Here is a 16,561-nt window from a genome sequence, read left to right as displayed (position 1 = left end):
CACTATGTAAAACCTGAGCATACTTTGCCAGAGACTGTGTTGCATTGGATTGGGAAGATTTATGGCCCAACCATTACCCAGGAACCTTGTTGACATGCAGATTCAGACTGTCTGCACTTGGTAACAATCTCCAGGTGACATCTGCATTTCTGTGAAGCCTTTCCAGAAACACTCCTTCCTGAGGAAAAAGACAGAGCCACTCACATCTGTTGTACAAAGGTCAGTTCCTAGATTTTTTTAGGTTTAAGCAGTTATTAAAAAAATGTACATACCCAGACATCATAGAGGATGAACACTTATCTCAATCAGCAGTGGATCCCACTTTCTATTCCCTGGTAATTAATTGTCTTATTTTGAAAAAGGGGGAAGTGCCAGCATTTCCTCTCCTAAGCCTTTGATAAGCTCTTACACTTTTACAACTCCCCTGTCAGTACTTGAAGATAAGCTTTGACTAAAGCAGCAGGGGCTTCCAAGTTTAATGACCTCCTTCTGTGATAGAAAAATATTTTCTTTCTTTTTATTTATTTATTATAAATTTCAACCTCCTCCCTTCCTCCCATTTCCCTCCTCCTCCCCCCACTCCTCTTCCCCCTCCCTCTCCACTCCTAAGAGCTGTCAGGGTTCCCTGCCCTGTGGGAAGTCCAAGGTCCTCCCCCCTCCATCCAGGTCTAGGAAGGAGAGCATCCAAACAGACTAGGCTCCCACAAAGCTAGTCCATGCAGCAGAATCAAAACCCAGTGTCATTGCCCTTGGCTTCTCAGTCAGCACTCATTGTCCCCCACGTTCAGACAGCACCATGAAATGTAGGGGACATTTCACCTTTAAAGAAAAACAGTCTTGAGCACTGTTCCCTTCATGAGTCCAGGAAGAATTCATATAAAAATTATTTCATGAGACACTGGAGACTCATCAAAAGGCACTAGCCTTTCTGGAGAATGACTTGAAATCAGACCAATTATTTACCTCCACTCTGTTCATCAAGGAAAATCTTCTCTCTGTCAACATTGGTCCTGTGAGAGGTCAAGGGCACATTGCATCCTATTCACCATTGGGTTGACCACTGATGGCTGGACTAAACTTGATTAGAATTGTGTATAGCGCACTGTTGTTTGCTTGTTTGTTTGAGTCAGGAATTCTTTCTATAATCTGACTGTCCTGAAATTCATTCTATCGACCAGGCTGGCCTCAAACACATTTAGCTACCACTCCTAACTTTCAAGAGCACTTTTACTCAGTTGGATCTGTTACACACAAAGGTATTCAGAGGGATTGTCTGGATGGGAAAGGGAGAAAGGAGAGTGTTTGCCATGCCTGTTGGTGAACTTGAAGCTGGTATACACAGGGATAAAATGTCTTTATTGTCATGGATACAGTGGAGCTCCTACTAAAAAAGCAAAAAAAAAAATGATGGATTATTGAATATCCACTTAGCCAATGATCAATGCAACAAATGAGTCAGTGATAAAGAACATTAAAAGATCCAGCAGTTTGGCACTGTGTGTGTATCCTAGGTGAGAAGTCAGGGACCGTGGCCATTATCACAGGATTCACAACAGTCAAAAGGCAGCAGCATGCAGGTTTGCTCCCCAGGAACAGTGACACAGTGAGTGTCGTGTGCATAGACCACATTCATCAGCCTCAAAGAGGAATGACCAAGTAGGTTTTGTGGCCCACATGCCATTCATGATAATGAAGACTTCAAACTGTAGATCTGTCTGAAGCTCTGACAACTCTATCCTGTCTCCAAGAACAGAGAGCTGGGGTCCTAGATCTAGGTATCATTTTTGACCTTAGGAAAGTAGGCAGGAGGCTAGATAGCTCTAAGACAAGTTAAGAGTTACTGCTTAAAAATCAGCCCTGATACATGAGGACTTGTCACATGTCCAAGTTCAATAGCTGTCCTGACAGGAAGGCTTCTCTGCCTACCTAAGTGTAAATCTGGAAAATTCTACAGGAGTATGTTGTAGGGTATCCCTAAGGACATGCTGCTTTGTGGGTACAGCACATCACAAATCCTTTGACAGATGAGAGGTGTTAGGAGTGCCTGTGCCCTGGTAGCTTTACAAAAGTTCATGTGTGAGGGGAGCAGAAGGAGGCAGAAGAGATGATGGAGCTGGGGAAATGCAACAGATATAATTAAGATGAAACCAGGTCTTAATTTATGCCAAATGATGTACAACAAACAAAAAGGATAAATGTTTGGGTCCTATGTAGAATGTGGGACCATAGGTTTGGGTCCTATGTAGGATGAGGGATAGGTGGTTTGGGCTCAATATAGGATATTGGGCAAAAAGCCCGTGGTAAGCATGCTTCCCTTTGGCTGAATATTTCCTGTAGCCCCACACTGCTCTGAAGCCTAAAACTGATGCACAGACCACCAAGGACCTGTACCAGTACCAGAATGATGCAGATGACACACAGAAATGGAGCACTATGTATTATTCAAAATATGTCTCTTGCAAGAATATTCTCTGTTTCAAGCTGAACTTTAAAGTTAATTAATTGAAATGAATTTAATGTTCTAAAGGTAACTCAGTAGAATTAGGTTAGTCTTAAAAGATGATTTTTAAATAAATTTAAAATTAAAAAAAAAAGGTTTTTTTTTTTGTTGTTGTTTTGTTTTGTAAAGGTCCCAAAAGGAAATGAGAAATATAGCACCTGGAGCAACAGCTGAGGGTGCAGGAAACCAAGCTCTTACTCTTTGGTTTTGAGCCTGGCCTCTAAAGGCTGAATCATCTCCTTAACCCATCCCCCATTCTGCTCAAGGCCTTCCTGTGCTTCCCTGAAGAACATAAGGGCTGCCAGTGCGAAACAACACTTCTGTTGCGCTTATTAACATTTAAGATCCATGAGGAACTTTTCCGGGGTTGGAGGTAAAAACAAAGACTGGATAAGTCATGAGTATTTGAAGTGATCACATCTGATCTGGGGGATGCCTGCTCTCTGCTTCTCACCAGGAAGAATAAAAGACAAAGAACCAGAGGGGCAGGTGGCTGATAAGGTGGATCTGAGGAAACCTAGTTTGATAGGAGAGGAATGTGGCCTGCAGTCACGGATGTGGGAGGGTGTCTGATGTGCCCTCTGCACATACGCAAAGACATTTCCGCAGTAGAATGGTGCTTGTGTGACTGGAGCAGCTGATTAGAGCAGGGTAAAGGTAGCTGAGCACAGCTGGAGTGCAAGGAGGAGCTTTATGGCTTTTGCAAGGATGCTTTGGATTCAGACTTTTCATGCTGAAAATGTTTGAAATAATAAAAAAATACCAAGCTGGGCTTAAACCTCAAATCCTCCTCTCTCTGCCTCTTCAGTGAATACTCCTGTAGCACATCTCAACTGAAGGAAACAATGTGAGTTAGAGGTCTAGTTTAGTAAGCTATGCTGTAACATTACAGGACCCACAAGGATGGGAGGAGCTCAGAATTTGGAATGTAAAATGGCCTGTCCACCCTCTTGCAAAACCAAGTTTGAAGTAATAAGGGCGGCGGCGGGGCTGCGTCCCCAACACCCGGCCGCCTGCCCAGCTAGCTTATGCCCCAAAATAATTACACGGACACTGTATTCTTTTAAACACTGCTTGGCCCTTTAGCTCTAGCACTTACAGGCTAATTCTCACATCCCGATCAACCCATCTCTAATAATCTGTGAGAACCGGTCTTACCGGGAAGATTCTAGCCTATGTCCATCCTGGGTTGGAGCTTCATCCCGGGAGCGGGGCATGGCGTCTCTCTCAGGCGTCTGCTCCCGAGAGGAGAGCTGTCGAGACTTTGACCTCACTTCCTCTTCCTCCCAGCGTTCTGATCTGTTTACTCCACCTACCTATGTCCTAACCAATAAAATGGGCCAAGGCAGTTCCTTTATTAGCCAATGACCTTTCTCCATCATTTCCCCTTTTTCGGTTTAAACAAAAAAAAAAAAGGCTTTAACTTTAACATAGCAAAATTACATATAACAAAACAGTTATCAAGTAAAAGTTACAATAATCTTTATCATAACTAAGGAAAACTATAACTATAACTATTCTTAACTCCATCAAAGACTACAGAAAGATATAATATTACCTAAGTAAACAAGAACTAAGAAACTTCAAACTCTAGAAATGACAAAGACATCTCGCTGCCTGGACAGTCACCCAAAGTTCCTCTGTACCGTTGGGGCATCCATCTTCAGCCTTCAGGCCCATGGTATCCAGCAGACATTTCCATAAAGCAGGAAAATTCAAAGTCAGTTCAGTCACTATCTGTTGTGTCCTGCAGAATGTCTCGCAGACTCTTTCAAAATGAATCAGGAACCCCGAAAGATCATCTCACCTTAGGCAAGTTCAGTAGTCCTCTCTCTGCCGGTTCCCTGTGTCCAGTTTATGCAATAGTCCAGCAAGAGCAGTTTCTTGCCCAAATGGCTATCAAACTCCATAAGGTGCCTCTTCGATGCCCATCTTCCTCTTGAAGTAGATTGGTGCTGCCAGGAGCAGAGTGTCTCATTGTCATGAAAAGTCCTCAGTTATTAAAACATTAAATGTCCTATTCTGTAATCTTTGAAAGACATGAAGAATGTCTATCTAAAATATATCTCTATATATCTAGAAAAATCTAACTAACATGACTACAAGCTTTACTGTTATTGATGATTATCCATTAACAACCTATATTTCTTAATTATACATTACATTTTAATAATGAACTACACAATCACAATACCTTAATTAATATCAGAAATACATATACATATAACAAAATTGATCGTAAATCTCTATCAATAAAGCAAAATCTATACTAATGCAAATTATTCATATCTATATCATATCCCCCTTTAAATGTAAAAGGACGTTTATAAACCATATTTGGGAACATGGGCGCAGTTTTTTCTCTCCAAACTGCTTCCTGCTGAATGGGGGCATCGTTAATTAGGTCTTTCATGGTATAACCTGTGTGCTAGTTTCATCTCAGTTGGCAGTTGAGCAAAGCAATTTTCTGAAGATGTTCACTGCAACCCTTCAGGAGGGCGTGGTCCATCATACCAAATCGGAATAGAAGAAATGAACAGCGTCTCATCCTCTGTGAAAACAAAATAAGAATCTCCTTTCCAAAGTATCATATCCTTAGATCCAAATTCAAAATATCTATGTTGGATTAGTTCAGCAGCATTTATAAATAAATATCTTTTAGCAGCTGTTGCTCCTTCCTCAGCATTCAAATAATTCAAAGAGAGCATAATAGCATACAGTATCAAAATTCTCTGTGTATTTTCCATCTTTGTTCGTTTTATTTTAACCTCTATTTCATTTATTTTTGCTTTTAACTTTTTGCTTTTTGAGACAGGCTCTCTGTATCTTTGACCTGAAGTAACTCTGTAGACCAGGCTGTCTTTGAAATCTCAGAGATCCGCCTGTCTCTGCCTCCCAGGCATTCGGGATTAAAGGTGTACACTACTAAACCTTGAACTCACAGAGATCTGTTTGTCTCTGCCTTCTAGGCATTGGGATTAAAGGCGTGTGCTACCACACACAACAACTCTCTTCCTTTTTTTTTGTTTTTTACTTTAAGAACTTCAACTTTTAGTCTGCATATATTTTTAACACACTTCAAACCATTTAGAAATTTTCTCAGTCTTTGAATCTCTCTTTACTGTATATCTCTCTTTTTCTGAACACACAAGCCTTTAAATTACCAAGCAATATCAGTAGGATTAAAGGCGTGGCTTTGCCAGCTAGATCCAGTCCATTCCTTAGCTTTCCAGCCTCATGGCGGATATACAGGCTGTAGCCATGTTTACTGCAACAACTGTATGGCATTTCAAGGTCCCTGCCAGCAAGTGAGCTACAACAGACAACACTCAAGTCCTCTCTCGGTAGCCGGCCCTCCTGCCTCAAACAGTCAGAGTTTGCCCTGGCAGGATGGCCCAGAAAGCCGGCATTTTTAAACGGTGCAGCTTTTTTCCTGCTACGGCTGAAAACCGAAAAGCTTGCATTCAGCTTTTCGTCAACACCGTTTAAGTGTTTCGTGGCAGGACCTCTTAATGAGCTGCAGGCTTTGCAGCTAAAGCTGAGTCAGGAAGCCTCTCTTAGATGAGGTGCTTGCTTGCCTCTAGCAAGCAGAGTAGAACCAAGAAATTGGTGCTACCAAGAAACCAGGCACAATGCTTTCATTTTGTTCTAGAATTACTTCCCAAGCTGTCTCAGGCTTTTTGTGGAAGCAGTTGTCCACGTGGGTGCCATATGAAGTAATAAGGGCAGCGGCGGGGCTGCGTCTCCAACACCCCGGCCGCCTGCCCAGCTAGCTTATGCCCCGAAATAATTACACGGACACTGTATTCTTTTTAACACTGCTTGGCCCTTTAGCTCTAGCACTTACAGGCTAATTCTCACATCCCGATCAACCCATCTCTAATAATCTGTGAGAACCGGTCTTACCGGGAAGATTCTAGCCTATGTCCATCCTGGGTTGGAGCTTCATCCCGGGAGCGGGGCATGGCGTCTCTCTCAGGCGTCTGCTCCCGAGAGGAGAGCTGTCGAGACTTTGACCTCACTTCCTCTTCCTCCCAGCGTTCTGATCTGTTTACTCCACCTACCTATGTCCTAACCAATAAAATGGGCCAAGGCAGTTCCTTTATTAGCCAATGACCTTCTTCCATCACAAGTTCTTGGAGTGGTTCACATAATCCTAGCTTCACACTAGATTCCCTCACTTCAAAGAAACAGATCCCCTAAGCCTCGGTGTCTTTCTAAAGCCTATTGCCTCCTGCTGGCAACTCTGAAAAATGCACCACCACCCACTACTCCTTAGGCATACAAGTTCTGCTGAACAACCCATTCATGGAATCTCCATACTCTTTTCCTCTGTCCTGGGGCTCATCATTCACAGCAGAACATCAGTACCCAGTTGCAGGGGGTACACACAGGTGGACTCCCTTAGTGGTGATTGGCTGGCGTCAAAATTCAAAACTCAATCATATTTCAAGTGCTGCTGTGTCTATGAGCACTTGAACCCTTGACACTTTACACTAAGTTCCATGACACCCAGAGATATCTGGTCAGGGTGGGAAGAGAACACCACAGGACTAGTGCGTGCACATCCCTGGTTCATCCCTAGTGGTTTCCCACCACCAAAACACTTGCCCTCCGTCAGCTGTAAACACCTCCTTCAAAGGTACTGGGGACATAGTATGTGTCTCATCCCAACTTTACATTTCTTTGTCAGGATTAGGTTCAGAATTTCCATCTAGGTGTGTGTCATGGACTATGTGTGCCCTGGACTTGGCCATCTTCTGTGAAGGGTGACTGGGTAGTTCATTTCATGCTATTAATGGTTTTGAAATTTCCTTGAGATGGGCATTGGTGGCACACCTTTTAATCCTAGAACTTGGGAGTAGAGGCAGGCAGATCTTTGTGAATTTGAGGCCACCTTGTCTTACAAGAGGACAGTAGGGCAACACAGAGAAACCCTGTCTTGAAAACCAAAGACAAATCAAAGAAACACAAATCTAAAACAAAACAAAAATAATTTTTTTGACAGCTGTGGAGGCTCCTGCCCTCTTACATAAATGTCCAAAATATAAAAGGATAGTTCATGATTGATTTAAATTGTTTTAAAATGTAGGAATTATGGAAGAGCTATCTCATTATCTCAGACCTCTACCAACTGCAACTCCCAGGTAAGAAGATCCTTTACCTTGCCAGGGCAGCAACAGATCCAACTGTACTAGAGATGGTGTGGGTAAACCTGCCTCTACACAGTGAGCAAGGAAGCTGGGACAGATAGTAGACTTGGTCACAATATAGCCAGCCTTCTTGTCAGAGGTGTGGTTAAGCCAGCCCCAAAGTTTTAAATGTGGGAGAGCTATCTCCACTTCTTTTCTGTCACACTGTAGTGTAAGTGGGGAAGATAAATGCCCCTTAACACTTTCCCCTACTCTCCTGCAACAGAGGAGAGATCAGACCCAAATGATTACCATGTGCAGCACCCAGGAAAATGGGCCCTGTTCCTCACAAAGGCAGCTCAGCAGAGACGGTCCTGTTGTCAGACTTGTGAGTGACCCAGTCCCCATGTTGGGAGCAAGGTGGGGATGTCCCCATTACTCATATGACAGAGGCCTCATACCAGACCAGTTACTCTTTGCAATGAACCCTTGCAAGTAAAGATATTTGTAAAAAGTGGTTTATTGTTTAACTCCATGTATCACACTGCAGCTTCCATGATAAGGTTTTAATTTCTTTTCTTTTTAAAAAAATATTTATTTTTATATTATGTGGGGGGTGTTGCAAGGGCAAAGGATAGATTTGAGAGGACAGAGAAATGAATGGGATCATGATGCATGATGGGAAAAACACACAGAATACATAAAAAGAAAGAGAATACAAGTAAAAATTTAATAATGAATAAGGGCATATAACTTTAATAAGCACAACAGAAAAAAAAGATTCACATATGACCAATCAGTGATTGAAACAGGGAATACTGAACACACAATCCTGAAGAAAGTATAAATCAGAGCCTCATGGGAAATCATTTCCTACCTATCAACAACAATAAAAAGGAACACAAGTATCAGAGAAGAGAGAGAGCATGGAGCCTAAGAACACTATTCTAAAGACCCTGGGAAACAATGGAAATTCCTCAAAAAAAAATTAAGAGGGCTGCAGTTTGATCCACCAATCTGTCGTTTAGATGTTTACACAAAGGATTAAATTTCATAACTTTCAGAGATATGACCATTTCTTTTTCATTAAAACACTATTCATAACAAAGTTACAAGATACACAACAAGTCTAGATTCCTGTTAACAGCTGAGTTAGGTATATTTGTTAGAGTGAAACGGTAGGCAGAGTTTAGAAAGAAGGGGATATTTGGATCAGGAACCTAATGTGAACCTGAAGGACTTTACGCAAAATAAATAAGTGACTCAAGGAAGCATACATTGCCTGATTCCATACACGGGAAACACCCACAGTAGTCAAATGTAAACTTCAAAGAAAAGAGAAATGATCACCAGGGAATAGGGATGGATGGGGAATAACTAAGTACATGCAGAAACTCAAGCAGATTCAGTAAACTCTAGAGACCTGTTGTATTGCATTCCACCTGTCATCCCCAGTTATCTACTGAGTACTAAAAATTTCATAATAGAGTGGGCTGGAGAGATATCTCAGTTGTTACAAAGATCCAGGATAAGCTCTCAGCACCCACATGGCAGCTCACACTCCCCTTACTCTGCTTTAAACGAACCCGGCATTCTCTTCTGGCCTCCTTGGGCACCATGCATGAAAGTGGTGCCCATGTAAACAGGTATTGTCATAAGTCACAAAACAATCCCACACCAGTTTGTAATTATGATTAATAAAACAGTTATTTATTAAAAGAAAAAACTTACAGATCACTGTCCTTGACAATAACCTTCTGCACGACCAGGAAAGGAATCTATGAGTTGGAAGTGGAGTCTGAAGCAAGAAAGAAAAGCATGACTACTGCTGCTTTTTCAAGCCAAAGAGACCATGCCCAAGTGGGCTGGTATCTTAAAGGCTATTGGCTGAAGAAGTGGAAGGAGCTCCCGCAGTACCTCCCCCTTTTGTTTAAGTAAGAGAGTTCTAAACCTACTACAAAATTTTATACAATAAGAACAAATATCCTATTCTAACTAGCTTAAGTCTTGTATAATAAATAACTTGGCCAAATCATGAGAGGAAAGTAACTACATTTTTCTAGTCTTCAACCCCGTAGAAGATCCAAGAAGGTAAATAATGTTACCCGAGTAATTAGGAAGTGCAATCAAATAACTTTGAAAACATGTAACAAATCACAGAGACAACTGGCTGCCTGAGCAATCACCCAAAGTCATGCTTGCAATGTTGAAGCAACCATCTTTGGTTAAGGCCTAGAATAACTGACAGATTATTTTTAAAGGCAAGAATATTTTCAAAACCGTCTTACCCTGTCTTGGCAAGATTTGACAGTTCTGCTTATTCATTTCCGGATACTATGTATTTTGTCAGTAGTTGAGGTATGGGCAGTGCCTTGCCCAGATGCGGGTTTTGTCAAGAAGAAGACAAGCTCCAAGTGGAGTGTCTTTGGTGCTCATCACTGTCGTGGGAATAGATAAATTTTACCAGGAACGATTGTGTCTCACTACCACAGAACTCTAAGTTAGATTAAATGCCATTTTCTACAGCTCTTTAAAGAGGTTGAAGATTATCTATTTATATAGAATATAATCTCTATGTATCTAAAGAACCTGATTTATCTAACAATAGATATCACAAACATAGATGAGTATTGATTTATAATCCCTAATACCTATCTACCTTAAATACTACGACAAAAGAAAACTGTGCAATAAATGAGAACAATTGTTGTAATATGAGCGGTAGACTATGTCCCACCACCCAGGAGGGCTCCCGGAGCAGCGGGCTGCAACGCACCACCTGGCTAGCTTTACCCAAAATAATTACATGGAAACTGTATTCTTTTAAACACTGCCTGGCCCATTAGTTCCAGCCTCTTATTGGCTAACTCTTACATATTGATCTAACCCATTTCTAATAATCTGTGTAGCCCATGAGGTGGCTTACCAGGGAAGATCTTAACCTGCGTCTGTCTGGAGTGGGAAAATTACGGCGACTCGCTGACTCAGCTTCTTTCTCCCAGCATTCTGTTCTGTCTACTCCGCCTACCTATGTTTTAACCTATGAGGACCAAGCAGTTTCTTTATTAATTAACCAATGAAAGCAACAGATTAGAAAGAAGTCACTCCCACATCATTTCACCTTATTCTGTTTAAACAAAAAAGAAAGGCTTTAACTTTAACATAGTAAAATTACATATAGCAAAACAGTTAACAAGCAAGAATTACAGTTATAATATTTATATCTATTTTATCTTTTGTTATAACTAAGGAAAACTAAAATTATCTATTCATCAACTCCATCAAAGACTCCAGAAGGATATAATACTACCTAAGTAAACAAGAAATAAGAAAACTCTAGAAATGACAGACATCTCGCTGTCTGGACAGTCACCCAAAGTTCTTTTGTACCGTTGGGGCATCCATCTTCAGCCTTCAGGCCCATAGTACCCAGCAGACATTTCCATGAAGCAGGAAAATTCAAAGACAGTTCAGTCACTATCTGCTTTGTCCTGTGTCTTGCAGACTCTTTCATGAGTCAGGAACCCCAAAGACCATCTCACCTATAGGCAATTTCAGCAATCCTCTCTCTGCGGGTTCTTTGTGCCCAGTTTATGCATCAGTCCAGGCAAGAGCAGTTTCTTACCCAAATGACTATCAAACTCCCTAAGGAGCCTCTTCGATGCCCATCTTTCTCTTGAAGTAGCTTGGTGCTGCCAGGAGCAGACGTGTCTCATTGTCATGAAAAGCCCTAAGTTATTAAAACATTAAATGCCATATTCTGTAGTCTTTGAAAGATATGAAGAATGCCTATCTTTCTGAACTGTATGTATGCACATCTATAGAACCTAACATGACTACAAACTTGACTATTCTAGATGAATATTCATTAACAACCTATATACATTACATTTTTAAATGAACTACACAATCACAATACCTTAATCAATATCAGAAATACATATACATATAACAAAATTGACCTTAACTTAATAGCAATAAAGCAAAATTTATACCAATGTAAATTATTCATATCTATATCATATCCCCTTTAAATGTTAAAGAACGTTTATAAACCATATTTGGGAACATGGGCGCAGTTTTTTCTCTCCAAACTGCTTCCTGCTGAATGGGGGTGCCGTTAATCAGATCATTTAGGGTGTAACCTGTGTGCTAGGTTCATCTCAGTTGGCAGTTGAGCGAAGTAATTTTTTGAGGGTGTTCGCAGCAACTTTTCGGGAGGTCGTGGTCTATCATACCATATTGGGATAGAATCAATCCACAGGGTCTGGTCCTTTATGAAAACAAAATAAGACCCTCTCCAAATCATCATATCCTTAGACCCAAATTTTGATATTGTAATACCCTTATATCCATTCTGGTTTAGCTTGGCAGCCCATGTAATGAAATGTCTCTCTGTACTTATCTCCTTCACAGTCAAAAAATTTAAAGAAAACACAATGTACATAATCCAGACTCTCTGTGAATTTTTCATTTTTACGTGGCTTATTTTTCTTTATTTCTTTTAATCTCTTAACTATCTGTACTCCGTCTCTTTAAAGACTTTATCCCCCCTTTTTTAAGGGCATTAACTTTATTCTCTCTCTAGCCTACGTACACTCATCCAACAGTGTGATCCATTTAGTGGTCTTCTATGTCTGAAATTTGTTCTATTGTGAATCTGCAACTTTTTACTATCTAGGATCACTTTGTTTTAGCTTTTAAATCATTAAGCGCTTAAGAATCTAAGCTGTGACATTCCTAAGTCAAAAACAGGTACTGCCTGCTTGCCCCACCCGGTCCAACATGGCAGAGCCGCTTGTGCCTCTGATCCTTGCACATTGCACCAGTAGCGTAGTGGAGCTGCTTGTGCCTCTGAGCCACAGCACACAATGACTTCCTTATAGGCACACAGCAAGTCTAGTTGCCATCAAACAAATCCAAATGCTCCATTCAAAGACTCTGTCTCCCACAGGAGCCAGACAGAGATTTCAATGGCGGCACAGCCCAGAAAGCCGGCATTTTAAAAGAGACAGTTTTTCCTGCTGCTGAGTCAGGACAATTTCTTTGCAGCACGCAACCCACAAACAGCAAAAAGCTGTCTTAAATTCTCTCTCTCTCCTTTTTAAGCCCTCTCAGGTTTTACGTGGAGTTCATTGCCACACTGGGTGCCACTCTGTTGTAGTGGGAGCGGTAAGCTGTGTTCCACCACCTGGGAGGGCTCCCGGAGCTGCGGGTTGGGTCGCGCCACCTGGCTAGCTTTACCCAAAATAATTACACAGAAATGTATTCTTTTAAACACTGCCTGGCCCATTAGTTCCAGCCTCTTATTGCCTATCTCTTACATATTGATCTAACCCATTTCTAATACTCTGTGTAGCCCATGGGGTGGCTTACCAGGGAAGATCTTAACCTGCATCTGTCTGGAGTGGGAGAATCATGGCGACTCACTGACTCAGCTTCTTTCTCCCAGGATTCTGTTCTGTCTACTCTGCCTACCTAATTTTCTGTCCTATCAGGGCCAAGCAGTTTCTTTATTAATTAACCAATGAAAGCAACAGATTAGAAAGAAGTCACCCCCACATCAAACAATGACCTCCAAATGTAAATAATGTATAAGTGTCTTGATCAGTGGTAGAAATGTACACTGCAATATGATTTATATATATATATATATATATATGTACTATATATAGAGGTAGAAATGTATACTGCAATATGATTTATATATATATGTACTATATAAAGATATATCAATACATAAAATGTTTTAAACAGAGGTAGAAGCATGCATGCATACAATAGTCAATAAAATTTAACTTTGTATCCATATAAAAGAATCTATGCCAATGTAATTGTCTATAAACAATAACTCACAAATACCAATCTATTATCCCATCATCCAATTTTTCCTCTTATTTTTCGAAAAGATCCCTGGGCTTATAAAATTCCTCCCCCAACCTTCAACGATATACCAATTATAATCAACCCCTACATGATGTCTCTAAACCCAAAGACAAATTTTGCTGGGGTAGGGGACGTCCTCCTCTAGAATTACTTCCAGCTGTCATGGGGGCAACATTCTTTCTAGGGGATTCTGTGAAAATAAAATGAAGGTTAAATATCAAAATTAATGTCTAGTAAGAATGCAAATAGTCTCTGAGTATTTTGTGGAGGTCTGTCCAGAATGTTGTAAGAGATGTGCACCATTTCAGCTAACCAAGTTGGAACCATCTTGTGCAGCTGGTACCCAAAACAGGTCTTATAGTAGTGCCATCAGTATCATGACATCACATCAGCCAGGTGGAGTTGTTGTTATGGGACCCCATCTTTTTTCTGAAAACTTCAAAGATTACTTCAGGAAAATTCATTGTTCATTGTGTAAAACTTAAACAATAATTATATAGACATATACAGACATATATATTCAATAAAATGTATGATAGAAATGAAGAAAAACAAAGATTTTTCTAAATTCCTTCAATTTTCTTGGTCATCCATGTTGGGTAGTAATTTTTTTTCCATTTGTCAATATTCAAAATCCCTCGAATTTTTCGAAGATGAGTGTTTTCCTATGGGGATAAGATCAGAACCCTGCCCGCATTTAATATGTTTTTCTTACCAGCTGTATGACTATCATCATTGTGGATGAGCTGTCATGTTTTATTTCCAAGAGGTTTCTCCTCTTCAAACCAAACCTTTATTAATTTTGGTGGTATCCACAATTTTTCTTCTCTTGTGGAAGCAAGAGCAAAGCCCCTTACCCAAAGCAAAACATCTCCTGGCTTCCATTGCAAGGTCAGCACATCCTTGAAATAAACCAGTTTGTTTAGTTCAGCAAACTTTTTCATTATCAAATGTCTTTCTGCTGCTGTTGTCCCTTTCTCATTAGCATTAAGAAAATTCAAGGTTAATAAGGCATTATGTAATGTATTTCTGGGGGCATTTCCCACCCCTTTCTGTTTTTTTTAGCATATCCTTTATACCTCAGTTTGATCTTTCTATGACAGTTTGCCTGTAGGATTATGTGGTATACCTGTAACATGCATAATATTATCATAAGCAAAAAAAAAAAGGTTTCATTTTCCTAGAGACAAAAGCGGACCATTATCTGTCTTTATTTGTGCAGGTATACCCACAATGGCCATAACTTCTAATAAATGTGTGATTACTGAATCAGCTTATTCTGAGCTTAAAGCAGTTGCCTATTGAAAGCCTAAATAGGTGCCAATGGTGTGATGTACATATTTTAAGTTTCCAAATTCTGCAAAGTGGAACACATCCATCTGCCAGATTTCATTCCTTTGAGTACCCTTTGGGTTAGTCCCTGCAGGCAGCAGTGTTTGGTTATATAAAGAGCAAGTAGGGCATCTCTTTATAATCTCCACAGCTTGTTGCCATATAAACAACTGTGAAAGTGGGTATTTTAATACATTGTAAGGAGAACAAGGAAGAATAGTGCCAGGTGACAAGGAAAGACAGAATGCAGCAAGAGGCCTGTAGTTGTGAGAAAAGTGTATAAAGAGAATTGCAATTCTAATTTCAATCCTAACGTTATTTTTTTGGAGTTTTTTGTTGTTGTTGTTGCTGTTGGATAAATGCATAAAAAAGTGATTGAAAGTAAAAGTCTAAAACTGTAACCAAAGCTCCATGGCTTCAAAATGGCGATTCAAACTGTGTGGAATTTCAATGAGATACATAGGGTTTGGGACTTGACAGGTTTTGGAATGGCTATGCTAATGGAGCTGTGTGATGTGTTTTTTGTGAGAGTATAATAATAAAGTGATTGTTTGTCTACGTGTAAGATGCTGTGAATTTCAGAGGAGAAATTAGAAGTATAATATTTTTCAGTCATGCCTTCAACTTTTTCATCATTTAACAGATCAGAAGGGAGGAACTGTTCTTCCAAAGGGCTTCCAGATCCTAGAAAGAAGTGATTTCATAAGAGATATTAAATATCAGAAATGACTCCCCCACTAATTTGTAGTAGAAGGGAATTTGCTGTCTTTGTCCCCAGTTCTCAAACCACATACACTTAGGCTTCAGTGAAAGGGACAAATGCAAGAGGCAGTGAGAATGACGTGAATGTAACTTCTTTTATTTGACTCTTTTCAGAGCTATGTAGTAGTTTATATTATACCAACTAAGACTTTTTGAAAATGTTTGTTTATGTTTAAGCCTGTGTTTTATTCACCAAGATGGTTAAAGTGTATTTTTAAAACAATATCACAAAACATTTATGTGAGCTATGACTAAAAACTGCACAAAATTTTATCAGAAAATTCTGAGCAGTCCACAACTAAAAGCTGATGAAAGGCATACTTTGAAAACTGTCTGTTCAATATTTTCAGACTGTAGTTGAAGATATTAACTGACACCAAGAGTCACAGGTTGTGGGGTTCTGTGCATTCTTCCAACCAAACATACTTCTTTGCCCTCACTTCTCTGAGGTGCATCAGCCTTCTTGAGCATTCTTATTTGAGCTTTCTTGGTTTTGTTCACTGCCTTGCATAGTTCACCTCGGTGAACGTATGTCTTCTGCATCTCTGTCTAATTGTTACTGAATGTCATCTTCCCAGGGTTACAGAGGCTGGCCTCCTGTGCACACCACACACTGTGCAGTTACAACACTGCATCTTCCTGCTAGGCCCTAAATTCCCAGAGAAAAGGAATTCCCAATATGTTTGCTTTAGAGCCTTTCCCACAATTATTGGCTCACCATGATCAGTAATTATAACCAAAAATCTGAATTCATCAGAGCTTTGACAATAACACCACTTACAAGGGTAGGGACATGGGAACTAGAAAGTTAGTAAAGGATACAAAGACATGAGTGAAAATAATAAAACAGAAAACAAAAATAGTACTGAGAGGTAATTCCAGTGAATACTGAAATCACCCATGTTTATTTTCTATACATTTTTATATCCCAATACAACAGGGGTATGAA

The sequence above is a fragment of the Microtus oregoni genome, unplaced genomic scaffold, assembly GCF_018167655.1.
Source record: "Microtus oregoni isolate MIOR12 unplaced genomic scaffold, Mior012 000002F_ref0000024, whole genome shotgun sequence".
NCBI classification, from domain to species: Eukaryota; Metazoa; Chordata; class Mammalia; order Rodentia; family Cricetidae; genus Microtus; species Microtus oregoni.
The sequence above is the reverse complement of the archived record's forward strand: the minus strand, read 5'-3'. Positions refer to the sequence as shown.